The sequence below is a fragment of the Paramisgurnus dabryanus genome, chromosome 6 (genome assembly GCF_030506205.2).
Source record: "Paramisgurnus dabryanus chromosome 6, PD_genome_1.1, whole genome shotgun sequence".
NCBI classification, from domain to species: domain Eukaryota; kingdom Metazoa; phylum Chordata; class Actinopteri; order Cypriniformes; family Cobitidae; genus Paramisgurnus; species Paramisgurnus dabryanus.
In genome coordinates, this window is record NC_133342.1 from 11,378,758 (window position 1) to 11,394,175 (window position 15,418).

At 33.5% G+C, this 15,418-nt stretch overlaps 1 long non-coding RNA gene across 1 annotated transcript; it reads right to left on the minus strand.

Annotated features, from left to right (window-relative positions):
* Nucleotides 1-10,524: 10,524 nt before the first annotated feature.
* Nucleotides 10,525-13,696, minus strand: LOC135753259 (uncharacterized). The gene is made up of 4 exons (XR_010533557.2): nt 12,623-13,696; nt 12,411-12,475; nt 12,187-12,285; nt 10,525-10,613 (listed from the first exon to the last, which is right to left on the minus strand). It is a non-coding gene; the product is annotated as an uncharacterized lncRNA (long non-coding RNA).
* Between the last annotated feature and the right edge of the window lie 1,722 nt (nt 13,697-15,418).

Sequence of the window (15,418 nt, forward strand, 5' to 3'; positions counted from 1 at the left end):
ACTCAGTTATGATTTCTATTTATGAACATTTATGAACAGCTTATTTACTTTATAAACTCACGCGACATGTTTGTCCATCAGTTGAGTAACAGCGACACCTACAGGATCACAGCAGCAGTTCACTTCACACATAATACTGACAAAACATCCTTTACAGTCCGAGCTTCTCAACCTCTCGAGGTTCACTTATCTGCGTAGTTTAGCTCTTAACCCTAATAAAACAATCTGTACAAGTTAAGCAAGGTCTTCAGGAATAGATGTGTTCGATTTGACCCATTGCCTATGACATCACAATACCGCGAGAGTGACTGGAGCTCAGACTACTCCGTATGCTTTAAAATCGATCGCGCGGTGCTCTGATGTCATCCTGGGAACGGTCATGGTGTTGAACACAAGAAACCTTTATGAATAAAATATTTGCCATACAAGATTAAGAAATTGACCAAATTAAATCTTTTAATGAAGTTTTTTTAAGTTGTAAAACATTTCAAAAGTACATCTATTGTCAAATATCTAGAGTCTGTATTTGTCGTCTTGTGAATGTCTTCTGTTTAATTCTTTTTTTTTTAGTTGTTAAATTTTTTGAATTTCTGTCTTTGATGCCTGTTTTCCTGCCAAAACAGATGACAGATATGAGTTTTACTGTTATTCTTCAGCTTTTAAAAAAACCTATAAATAACACGTGTGTAAATTCAAACACTTTAAATACTCAGAACACTGATGTATTTGATTATGAATATAGATGAATATTAATAAAGCATTGATTTTTGTAGTGTTGCTTTACTGTAACGAGAGAATAATTCACTGTCACACCACATGAGGGCGCAAGAGATTCACAACATGAGAGCAAAGAAACCTTCACAACCTATCTGATGTTACCAGCAATCAACCAATCAGATTAAAGGAACTAGTTACAGTAAATGTGTTTAAGCTCACGACAAAGGTTACGTGTGTTTACACTTAATTAACTTATCGGTGCGGTAATTCACTTATAATTTCCCTTATGGTTTGGGGTAGTGATAGGATTTGGGGTTATTCTACTACAGAAATGCTGTTCCAGGGTCAACAAACTATATTGACCAAGGAACCGCTCTTACTTTGCAAATCAGCTCAACTAAACCACCACTGCATCATTCATTTTAAAATATTTAATTGGTTCAGTGTTTGTAATTAGAGACTGAATGCTGTGAAAGTTAACACAAGAATCCACTACACCATCAGCTGCCTTAATCATTCTCATCCAGATTTGTGGGATTCAGGGGTGGTCTGTCTGGACACCCCCTACCCAAAAAGGGACCCAATGTCTGCTGTCTAAAGCATATTTATACACGCACAAAAAGTGAGCACACCCTCACAGACACCCATTTGCCCAATGATACACACACACATACACTGAAGAGAGAGAGAGAGAGAGAGAGAGAGAGAGAGAGAGATACTTGATCTGTCAGTCTATCAACAGGCTTGACCTCTGACCCTGTGGATCAATGAGGTTAACTGACCTGTGATGTTCTGCAGTGGGTCATTTGTCCAGTAGTAATTGTAGTAATTTTACACCGATGTCTTTTATTCTGACTGACTGAAGTGTGTAAATAACAGCTCAAATAAACATGACACACTTTCATTGTTTTAATCCCACAAATATTCCCTCATGATATTCATGACTTTAAATCAGAAGGGAATATCTGCTAAAAGTCATTTTGAATGAATGAATGAATGAATGAGTTTTATTAGTAGATTTATTATGATGTCACATAATGTAAATCATACACACTGTAAAAAAACAACAACTTGGTTTTGCAAGTCAATTCAACCCAGTCTTTTAAGTTTTGACTTGATAAGTTGACATAACTTATAAAACCAATTTGAAATTGTTAAACTTAATTTAAGTTAAAGTAACAAAAAAATATATGTTGATTTGACATCAACTTTCTATTGCTCCTTTCTCATGAGACTTTAAAGATGTGCCTGTTTACCAGTTTGTGTCTCCTGAAATTCCTTTAGAGATGTTTTTTTTTATCTGATTGTTGTCTAGTAGAAGGATTTGAGATATTATACATGTCATGTGTGATATTTCTTTTCTACAGTCATACTAATGTTGAAAGATTATTTCAGTGCAATTCATCCTATGGGCTTTTCTGCAGTTAAGTACTGAATAATTAAAACTGAAGTAATTTAATCCCATCAGAAACACGCCACTTAAGTGAATTGTTTAAGGCATCTTGACAGTAAATGAGACTTTTACACAAATCAATGCTGTATTTTCCACACTAAGCCCATGAAGAGTTAACAGAAAGATCCTTCTCACAACGTTCCCATAGTTTTCTCAGTAAATTAAACATATATTCAGAGTGAGGTCAGAGGTCATCCAGTCAGACACCATTCAGCTGTAGGACAATGTTAAGAGATGTTGTGTGAAGATGCCAATTACGGCCTGTGGAGACGAGCCGGAGAGCTCCCGCGTGATCCGTGTTCCCACGATCATCATGACTTACACTACAACCCAACATTATTATATATCTGACTATAACTAATCATTGTTTGACTGACACTAAAGATTTTTCATCTTCCATAAACAGTCACCAAATAATAAACAGATAAGATCTCAATGACAAAAAATGATTATTACGCTATCCACGTTTCATATTACTCCTCTAATTTTATGAATAAAGTTTGTGAGAAACAAATGAAAACTTCATAAAGTTTCCTGAGCTTTACAGTTTTTTACGATTGGTTACACACAAAATCTTTTCATGTCACACGATTTTCAAAACCTCTCACTCAAAGTGCAAAACTACATGCCAAATCTTCAAAACCATAAGCTATTTCTCAGCCTTTGACTCAGTTTTCAATTGCATAAAACACTTTTTTCAAAACACTACACACAATTCTCTACCTAAAACACAAAGATCTATGAGGAAGTCACTTGCTTTCCTTTTCCAAACACAACCAATCAAAATGCTACACTCATTCACCAGGTCACACAGACACACTCCTCACATGTGCAAACACTAAATGCTTTACTGATCACTAACCAATCACTGCTTTACTTTACAGTAGTATAGATATGCCTATAAATAGGTCAAAGGTCACTGTTTTGTCAATCTGCACCCCCCCTGCCAATTCCTGGAACAGGACCCCACACACAATTGACTGTATTCTACTGTAAAGAATATACTTTTGGTTTACATGTTTATAGTTTTGTTGTATGCTAATGTATACAACAGTAATATTTGGACTAATAAATATTTTCTGTTTCTACATTGCATTGGCGTCTCCGGTGTACTTTTTACCCCTCTCGGCAGATTACTTTCACTGTAGAACATTGTATTGAAATGTAGATATAAGCCCATGAAAGACCAAAGAGCTTTAGATTTAGAACAGCAGTGTTTAGATGTTATATCCAAAAATGTATTATTTTGAAAGAAGTGTTTGCCATTTGATGTGTTACTTTGACACGTGTTTGTGGCATTTTGAATGCAGTGTCGCATTTTGAAGGAGATATGTGCTATTTTGCATTTTGTGTGTGCAGTTTTGAGAATTGTGTGTAGAGTTTTGAAAAAAGGAGACTTAGTTTTGAAAACGTGTGTAAGCAATTGGTAAAAACTGTAAAAGATCTTCTGAACCTCTGAGCTAATATAAAAGATCTTTTGGGATGGGCCATGATGGATGTTCTCTATAAACTGATAAAGACAGGGTCATTTTTAGGACTCACTCACACCAGAGACGTTGAAATATTGAGAATATTTTGTCCACCATATAGCTACAGAATAGATTCATGATATTAGAAATCAAATCTAGTTTTAAAGATCAACTTTTATGCTCAGCTCAGGTCAATGAGGACATGTCATTTCATACGACAAACATTTTTTGTAAATCTGATTTGATATCATGTGCATTGTGAAAGGGTTTGATTATATCTTGATCAGATCTTCTTTTCACTGTCAGAAAAAATTGTCAAAATATGAACCGCATGCTGTCACTGGGGCTGTACACCTAAAGAGTTCATAAATCTCAAAGATACAGTTTTGTATTAAATATATCTGTATCAAAATGCTACATATTAGGACCTCTTTATTTACAGTAACAGTGTACAAAACCTTCACGCACCTCTAGTTAACAATAAGTTCAATAAAGACAAATATATGAAAACAATGACCGTTCATATCCTTCAGTTTCATGTTGAAATAAAGTATCAGTATTGCACTGCCTCTGGGCTGATGGAATTTAAAGATTTTATTTGACTATTTTTATTTATACTGATCATCTAATAAAAACCACCATGACAAAAATGAGAAAGACAAAAACAGCAAAAGACAAAACACCCTCTTTAGATTATGGGATGTAATGTTTAAAAAGTGTTAAAAGTTACAAATTTAAAAAAAAGTTAACATTAAAAGTTTTTTTATCAAATGTGAGATTGTTAATCACCAAAGGTGTGTGTGTGTGCGTGTGTGCGTGTGTGTGTGCGTGTGTGTGTGTGTGTGTGTGTGTGTGTGTGTGTGTGTGTGTGTGTGTGCGTGCGTGCGTGCGTGCGTGCGTGCGTGTGTGTGTGTGTGTGTGTGTGTGTGTGTACCTGGTAATTATCACGTTGTGGGGACCAATTGTCCCCACAAAGATGGGAATACCAGTGTTTTTGTGACCTTGTGGGGACATTTTGATGTCCCCATGAGGAAACAAGCTTATAAATCTAACAAGATGATTTTTATTGAAAATGTGAAGTAGCAGAAGGGTTTCTGTGATGGTTGGGGTTAGGGAATGGGGCAGGTAAGGGGAATAGAATATACAGTTTGTATGGTATAAAATGCATTACGTCTATGGAATGTCCCCACAAAACATGGAAACCAGAATGTGTGTGTGTGTGTGTGTGTGCATGTGTGTGTGTGTGTGTGTGTGTGTGTGTGTGTGTGTGTGTGTGCGCGTGTTAAACAGATCAGACTCTAAACTTGAACTTGACTGCTGGAGTCGTCTGGGAACCCAGACATGAATTTGGCCTCAGTTATTATAATGCATGAGTCAATGTCAGCCGTCATTAACATATTCACCCCCCTCCCCACATCCAAACCTTCAATTAATAGAGAAGAGCTGTGAGAAACTCTGAGAGAGAGAAGAGAAACTGAAGACAAATCACAGCTGCCTCACTCCACAACCCACATAACCTGTAAGTTACACTTTAAACATAAAGCTTCACTTTAAAATGCTGTTTATTCAGATGAACACAACGCTGTTATTGTGATGTAATGAAGTGAAATAGTGCTTTGGAGAATGAGATTAAAACCTGTGAAAGTCTTTGCCTGGATATCAGACTGATGCTTGTAAAGTATGAATGTAAAGATTTATAAAGGTGTAGAAATGATATGAAATAGAGGAGATGAATGAGATTAGAAACTTAGATGAGAAACAAGACTTTTTCATTTACATGTCTAGAGGAGAAACTATTAGTTGATTTCTTATTTGATGTTTATTTGTGCTGTGTTAATTTAGTATTGTGGTTGTTTTTAAAGCTTTCTTTTCATGTGAAAGTGACAACATGAGAATCATTTCAAATGTTCTCAATGTAAATAATCATTGCGGTGGTTAATTTTATAAATGTTTGCATACAGTAAGAGTTTTGAATCAGAACAGCTGACAATAATTTATCTGTAAAACTAAAATCAGATGAGAGATGGACCGTAAGTGTTTTGATGTAATCATTTTACAGAAAGAGATTGAAATCATCTTGTTTGTCTTGACTTCTCTCATTAGATATTGTGGAGTTTATAATGCATATTGCTGTAAAGCTTCATGTTTTGTATTCTACTATTGTCAGGTTTTTACAGATATGAACAGAAATGAGGTGAAAGAGTTTAATATTATCAAATGATAACAAACAAACAGAGCAGAGATGTTAGATTGAAACAGGTGGCTTTCTAATGAACTGTGAACAACAGATTTTTTTTCAAGACTGTTTGTGGATTCTCACATTTTATGAAGAGAATGAGAAAACACAAAACACTTCATCACAAGTCACAACAGTGTCTTCAGCAGAGTCAGTAATAATTGTGAATTGTGAGTTGTAACATCTATCGACATTGCATGCTAATTCATGACACAAACTACTGGGTAACAGATGTAAATGTGTATGTAAGTGAACACAGAGGGATAAATGTGTGTTGTTTATTATTAAGAATCTGTTTTAAATGAAGAGCATTCATTCAGCTTGTGTCTTAGTTGCCTTTTAATATCAGTGAGATATTCAATCAGTGTGTATGAGGGGGAAGAAAACTCAGAATACTGATACAGAATTTCTCATTTACATGATCAACATCTAAATATAAATTAAAATACATTTCACATCATATTGATAGTGTTAGTGTTAGTGTTAGGGTTAGGCAGTGCAGATACTGTACAAAACACACTTATAAGAGCACTAAAATCTGTTTTTATTACAGTGTAAATAAATAAATATTCTTATTTCTGATACTGTGAATGTGTTGGACAAAAATAAAGTTAATATTTAATTGCAACAGTAAAGCTGGAAACATTTAGCGTTCCCTTTCAAATGACAAATAAAGACTGTAAAGAATGTGCAATATACACCACAGAGAAAAATCTTAACAACAATTCATTTAAATGGTAAACTTGTTGATTTTATTTTACATAACTGCTGTAAAATTCAGAACAATATTCTCAAAAAAAAAAATACCTCAAACATTCACTCCACGTATAACAATTAAACAACATGCTGAGGTAAATTATGTGACAATATTAATAATAACCTATTTAAAACTTTACTGGTGTATTATTTTTTTAATGATAAATAAATTATTAATCAAAATATTTCAATGGTTTATTAAAAAATGTGTCTGTAGAATTTAAGAATTTAACTCTTAAATAACTTAACAAAAAGCAAATCTTACGATTTATTGAAAACAAAGGACCTGTTCTTGCACGTGCACACACAGACACGCGCGCGCGCAAGCACGTGAAGAGAAAATCACGAGTCAAGGTCACGTAATTATTTGTTAATCATTTTAGTTTTGTAATTCTAAATCGTGTTTAAATTCATATGTTAAATAACATGTGTGCTTATTTTTTACTTTTGTCAATTTGGGATGCTCAATGAACTACTTATTAATACATACAATACATATTAATGATACAAAGAAGACTAGAAAGTTATTCATACTTTTAATCTCAATGCACAAATACATTTTTTCCAAACATTTCCCAGTCTTTTAGTAGCTTGAATTTTGTCTTAAAAATATACACATTCACATACCTCAGAAATGGATTTTGTGCCCTTTAATTTCTTTAGTTTGTACGTCTTATTGTTGATCCAATTAAACAATAGATCAGAAGACATAATATATGTTTAGCTTGAGGCTAAATATTAAACCTGATTTTAAATGAATTTTAAGATAAATGTATTTTTATATAGGGAACTACAATTCTTAATACTGAAAGGAAATATTTCATAAAATTTCTAATAGCTTAAATGTATAATATGCCATGAGATTATACAAGTTGTCATAAAACAAATAGCCTATAATATAATAAAATATAATATAATATAATATAATATAATATAATATAATATAATATAATATAATATAATATAATAATACTAAAAGAAACTAAAGTGCATTATTTTTTTAGTATGTGTTTTCCCTGGGTTTGAACTCATGACCTTTTGTGCTGCTAACCCAATGCTCTACAACTGAGCTATAAATATTTACACTGTAAAAAAATGCAGCATTTTCATCTAATCCACATATATTTTATGTAACTTTAACATAACAAATTAAGTTAAAAAAATGCTAATTGTTTTTCTTAGTTAGCCTATATCAACTTGAAACAGTAGGTTGAAATGACATTCAAAACCAAGTTGTCTTAACTTCATGCTGCATATTTTTTTACAGTGTAGTCCAATTCGCACATAAAACAAATAGAGGGTCTGTGGTCTATAATGACTTGTGGGTGTTTGTTGAACTACGCACTTTAAAAGAAACACACGTTGTTATAAAATCTAAATCAGATTATCACTGTTACAACGGCAAACACACTGCTATTTTATACTTGCAAAAAAATTGGGAATGGGAATGGGAATTTTAAACAAATCTTGATATGATTTAATTTTCTGATGTGGTATTTCATCAATTTTATTCGATTGATTGATATCTCAAATAATAAAGCAAAAACACAATGATGTGTCATTGACCATTCGCGTCTCACGATCAAGTAACGCACGCGCACACAGCACCGGTTTAAATGTGCCGCGCACACCGTAAATTTCACGCGCCACACAGACAAGCCAACCGCGCTCGCGCACGTGTCTATTCAATATGGCGAGTGATGCATTTGCTGAAGACACGCGTGTCTACCTGCTCGTGTATCATTACTCACCTGTGACACTTTCATATAACTGAACATAAGAACTCTGTAGAAACAGAAACCGCGCTTTCAGTCAGTAGGCCTATAATTCGTGGATTTATATCGTGTAGCCTTACGATAAAACGTACCAAACATGGAATTGCTGAAATATCTTGAGATTAATAGTTATATTTATCTGATACGAGGGTTTTGGTATCTAAGTAAAATTATTTTATGAAAAAAACACTGAGGTGAATGCAGTGTGACATAACGCACAGTCTATTTTTGCTGCATGTTCTTTTTGCTAGAAATAGATGGGTCGCTTTGTGCCCCCCCGCATCTCTCTCTCTCTCTCTCTCTCTCTCTCTCTCTCTCTCTCTCTCTCTCTCTCTCTCTCTCCCTGCCCCTCCCATCGCGTTCTCTTTTTCATTCTGTAGCGTTCAGTCCATCTTTCTTTTAGCTCTCACGGTCGGCGCTTGTTTGCCGACGAACAAAACCGATAAAGGGCAAATGAATGAAAGAGACGAGCGCGGTTCACGCAGCGCTCAGAGAAAAAAGTGGAGGAACTATGACGAGCGTTTAGATTTCTGTACACGTCTGAAGGATGAACAGATCTCACAGAGTAATCAGACAGCATCAGACTCACAACATCTTCTCAACTTTCGTCAATCACTTTTATTTCAAGCTGAGGATTTGAGGTACGGTGAGCATTTATTGGTTAAACTTTAATATTCTAACACATCTATAAAACGCCTTCAAATCAGTTGAATGGAATACTGTAAATACATTTAAATAACTTATTAAAATATTTACACAATTAAATGCCGAAAATGCACTGTTTTTACAGTAGTTTGATGTCTTGTTAAGTGTGAAAACTGTGTTTGCAATCATTTAATGCATTGAAAGGTGTATTATAAGAAAACTTTATAATGCAAGTATTAGTCATTAATTTGTTTAATTATGAATACTGGACAGCACACTCATAACTCTTAAACTTTACGATCTCTTTGTACAGTGAAATTAACGTTTGACGGGTGCATTTCTTTTCATTTTAGCTATTTGCAGTTTTACGTCGTAATATTTACACATCGTTGACTGTTAGACATGTGCAACAATTTTAACTATTATTATTATTAATAATAATTGGAAAACCTTGATTATTTAAGTAGATTATCTATAGTTGTGGATTTTTACTTTCAGGAAAAAAATCTTGGGCTCATTTATGTTTAATAAATGTAATAACATGTCTACTATTCATATCTTAATCAAAGTGCAGGCTAAGTACACATTTATTAAATAAAATGTATTAATTCTGTAGTCATAAGAGATGGAGAATATAAAAAAATCTGAAGTTACAGAACTGTGACAAGACTAGGCCATATGGTGTCCTACCGTAGGCCTATATATTTCTGTCAGACTGTACTGTAGACAGCACTAGTGCGTGTGTGCGTGCGTGCGTGCGTGCGTGTGTGTGTGTGTGTGTGTGTTCGGGTCCTGGGAAAATGTCGCCAGACTCTCGTGCACGCGGCCCCTACCCAGCAAGCAATTTTGGGGCTAATAGACGTCTAGTAGCCGTCTAAACACCCCCCTGACGTCTAGGCTAAAACAAGGCTAATTTTGGGCTGTCAGTGAAAATCTAGTAGACGTCTATCATAGCCCAAGAAATAGACTAGTCATGAAATAGACGGCTATTAAACGTCTACATATATACGTCTAATATACGGTGAATGTGGGTCTAGGCTAAAACAAGGCTAATTTTGGGCTGTCAGTGAAAATCTAGTAGACGTCTATCATAGCCCAAGAATAGACTAGCCGTTAAATAGACGGCTATTAAACGACTACACGTGTGTGTCTAATAAAGAACAAAAGAATGGCTAAAGAATTCTTTTTAATCCATTAAAAAAGGTTCTCATAAACATGCAATCATGCAATTTATTACAAAAAATATTGTTAATACAATAGAAATTCAGATAAGACAAAATGAAGAAAAACTACTTTTAACAAAAAGAATAAAAACAGTAACAAAATAAAAGCATATATAACAAAATACAATTTTAAAAATGAAATAACATCTAAACATTACCAAACTATTTTAGGTTCACGTCAACTTATTAATTGTACTAATTTTGCGATTTTAACCAGGTTTTAGATATTTCATAGACAACATATGAAGTTCCCGTGCTCCCTGGTGCCTGTTTGAAATGCCCCCATTGCATCCTTCACTTCCAGTTCTGTTGCTGCTGGGAAGTTGTTCAACACAGCATCTGCCAAATATGATATGAAAAGAATGCATGAGACAAGTATTTTTGCTTTATGTTAAATGTGATTTTCAAAATAGAATGACTAAGTCATATATAAATATTGACAGGCAACAGTAATCATACCGTTCTCATTACTAACAGAAGTGCATGTTTCTCTGCGTGTGTTTAATGACATTTTTGTATCTGATTTTGATCCAGAATTTTTTTTTTTAGTTATGCTGGTTGAAAGTCTCCTCAAATATTGATAGCTCTCACTATGTTAAGTTGTCTAATTGTGTATTTTTATATATTTGTGTCATCTATAAAAGGCGTAGGACCAAAAAACGTTCAACAAATCATTGAACCCTGACCGAATGCAATAATTGGACGTGGGCACGGGCCAGTTACCGGTTTGAAGGTATACCGAGATTTTCAGAGTCAAGGTTTTAAAAAAAACCACAAAAATTTTCTGTGATACCGTTTTCAATGTATGAACTGTGTTTACACAAAGTGAATTAAATCATGTAATTGAATTCATGTTTACATTTACAATTGAAAGAATATTATCATTTAAAGGCTTTATTTTTACCTGGCATAAACGTTGTTTGTTGCTTAAAAATAAAATGTATTGTGTCCAGTTGAAAAGTTGATGTTTTAATATGCAGACATTTGAAAATAACACATTTTAGTGTCACAATGGCAATACCACAACACCGTGGTATTTTTGCTTACGGTTATCATACTGCCAGAATCTCATTCCGGCCCATAATTGGACGCATTACATTTTTGCCCCTCTTCTGTGAACGTGTTTTGCATGCCACTTCACAACCTGTTCACACTCTGTAAAAATAGGGAGAATCAAATAAACCTTCCTGCTGAATTGACACAGGAGCTACAAAACGAAAGACATTTTGAAACAACAACAAAAGAAACATCTGGATGAGCAAAGAGCAAAAACCCAAATTAACATTGGTAAGTTCACTGCTTTTCTGCAAGATGGAAACAGCTACAGGTCTGAAAGGGTCGTTGCAGTGTTTCTTTTGGAAAGGTAGGTATGCAGTGTGATTCTATTTTAACGGATTCAGATTGTATTTTAATGAAACTTGTTGCTTATGTAGTTTGTTTACGAATTAGTGTAATGATATTTATCTTTTCAAATTTCTAAACGTGCTGTATTTATTTCGGATTAAAAAAAAGTTGTTTATGTTGGTTATTTTGGTAATGTTATTCACTTTGTCAGTTATACTGGTTAATGAGATAGGAGTGTGCTTCTGGTTGGTGCGTGTAGGCTAAAGTTAGTATTTTTCCAAATCAAATACCCTGCCCTTTAAGATGCCAAGCATAAAATATTCACAATACAATCTTATTGACATAAAACCTGTCAAATGTCTAAAAATAAAACATCTAAACAATATTCTATGGGTGAGTTAACTGTTGTATCGGCAAAGAGTCATTTAATCTGGGGCTTTTAATATTTAGAAAATATTAAGGCAGTACCGGACTGTCGTCCATTACTCCCCACATAACCTAATGTTATATTAAAAGTACTATTTTGTGAAACACCATTCAGCCTAAAACTACATACAAACACACTTACCTTTAATAACTGAGAAGTGATGTTTTTTCAAATGCTTGCTTCTGCAGTGGACCACCACCATTCATGTTGAACTTTGAAATTAATGAATTTTAGTGAACTCTAAAATACAAAAGACAATGTCGTTAACAGTTGCAGACTGACATATTTTCTGATTTTTTTGTGACCACATGAAAGACTGTTGACACCACAACGTCGGATTAATATTGCATGTTTAGAGAATTTACCTGTCCAGCATTCTTCCGGCACGGTCTCTCAAGTTTCTCCCTCCAGTTTCGCACAGCTTTGACACCTGAATAGCACATGCCTATGTCAGTAATTGTACAGTATTGTATGCTTCAGTGTACAAGTGTTTACCAACCTTAAAGGTTAATGCCCACTGACCTGCAAGCTTTCCCTCACTAACACAATAAAACTCTTTTTTCCAACAAAAACTTACAAGACCAAACGAGTGTGGTACATACTTTCCTCGTGGCTGCTCGCTGATGTTGTTGCTTTTCAAACAGCGGAAATCTTTCTCGCGAGATATGGCCTCGTGTTTGTGTACTGCTGCCATCTAGCGGTTCGGAGTTGTAACTGGATTTTGTTTATCTTTGAAATACGGTCAAATAATGAATGTTATGCGTGACAGCAGATATTCAGATAAGATAAATTAAACCAAACATCTTAATTTCCCTGGTGTCTTTGCATGCCTGATAAAATATCATAATTCTTGCAAGTTATTTTGGCAAAAACAAAATTTTATTAAATTCAAGGTTATTTTGGGCTAAACATGGTTTGTTCGTAGTCGGTCTATTTATGAGCTAAATAGTGGCTATGTACGACGGTGCATAAAACACTTTAAAGAAATTAAACAAACCTTGTAATCGCTGTTAACTTTGCTTACAATGACATACCATACATCTCACAAGTTATTTTGGCAAAAACCACATGTAATTAAATTAATGGTTATTTCTGGGCTAAACGTGGGTTATTCGTAGTCGGTCTATTTGTAAGCTAAATAGTGGCTAGTACAGACGGTGTATAAAACACTTTAAAGAAATGAAACAAAATACCTTAATTGCTTTGAACTTTGTTTACATGATTAAATATCATACATCTCACAAATCATTTTGGCAAAACAACATGTAATTAAATTAATGGTTATTTCTGGGCTAAACGTGGGTTATTCGTAGTCGGTCTATTTGTAAGCTAAATAGTGGCTAAGTACAGACGGTGCATAAAACACTTTAAAGAAATGAAACAAAATACCTTAATTGCTTTGAACTTTGTTTACATTATTAAATATCATACATCTCACAAATAATTTTGGCAAAACAACATGTAATTAAATTCATGGTTATTTCTGGGCTAAACGTGGTTTATTCGTAGTCGGTCTATTTATGAGCTAAATTATGACTACGTACAGACGATGCATAAAACACTTTAAAGAAATGAAAAGAAATACCTTGTAATCGCTGTTAACTTTGCTTACATGATAAAATAGCATCCATCTCACATATTATTTTGTCAAAAACCACATGTAACCAAATTAAAGTTTAATTGGGCTAGAAGTGGGCTAGGCACAGCCCGGCTATATCGGGTCTATACTGAAACGAGACGTTGAAATGACGGCTATTGCTTGCTGGGTAGCTGCTCTCAGACAATATTGTCATGTTAATGAGAAGCAGCTCGTTGTTGAACTTGATGTTGACTTCTTTCTTTAGACTTCATTTTTCTCGGTCACTTGTTTGTAATTTTTTTCACACGGTTATTCGGTGAGAATATTTTTGAGAGGCAACAAAAGACTTTAGGCCAGATGAATAATGAAGAGTCTCGTTCCTTACTACTGTAAGAAAAGAGGAGATACATTTTAGTTAGATTTTTTTAAAAGGCATGTTTAAATTTTTTGTTTGTTTTTAATATTTACTTTAATTTATTTATTGCTGTTCTGTTTAGGAATTGAACGTTCGTCATACTTTAATATTGTTCGTTATATTTATTTGAATTAGTTTAAAATAAAAATGATTCAAAACAGCAGAAATGCTTTAATAATAATAAAAACAGACATTTATTTCATTTCTTTGATTAGTGTTTTAGAAGCAAGCAGGTTTGAATGACTCTCGTCATATAAGTGATTCTGATTGTATGATCTTGTATGATTGTAATAAACAGGTTTATAGCAGCAGGTGTCACTGAGGCCTTTAGACTAATCTGCATACTTCAAAAACAATGATACTGCACACATACATACATTCGGCAACGCCTCTAAAGTAACTTTTAGTCATTTTGTTTATTACTTTATTTTTGGTAATTTTTTTTACATTTTACTTGCTGTTTCACCCCACACCGACTGTATTATAAGTCTTCTTTTAAATGAAATCACACCAACACACACACACACATTTGATACCTCAAAATCACTGCTAGGAACACTTAACGAGATATATATATATATATATATATATATATATATATATATATATATATATATATATATATATATATATAATAAACGCTTTATTTTTTAAAATCTTAAACAAATGGATAGGTCACTTTAATAAATAACTGTATTCTTATTTGTTATTTTACATGGAAAGAAAAAAAAGTGAAAAACAAGGTGAAAGTATTCATCTGGGTCTTTGGGTCAATTAACCTAGTGTTGAAAAATACTTTTACACTAAACCGTTCCTGGTTCAGGGAGAATAGGTTTTATATTAATCTGAGGCAATGTTTAAAATACTATTCGTGTCAAAAAGCATTTTAAATGTTCGTAAATGTATGAAATCTACACGAAGCAAAACTAAATAGCGGGAAATCTTCTAAATAATAGTTGAAATTGTTTTTATTAAATTATTTGTGAAATCGACAAAGATTTCACAGACAAAAATATGCCTGTTAGTCGAAGTAATTAAAACCTGTTTATTCATCCATAGCTAAAATAACAACAGCACATTGGAGGGTCAGCGTTAAAAGAAAAACATTTTTAATGTTTTTGATAATACATCGAATGTAATACATAATAAATCGAAATGTATTTCGAAAAAAACTATTATATTAAACTTTTAGATTTAGATAAAAAAACATACAAATTGTTATAACGGCAGAGTAAGACATATTTAATATTTATTTTTAATTTATAGTTTGAGCTACCAATATGTTACATATTTACATCCCATTGCTCTTTATTTAAAGACAAAAACTGACTTTTACACCAGCAAATTGTGTAAGTTATTACATCAGTGTCTAAAGTATC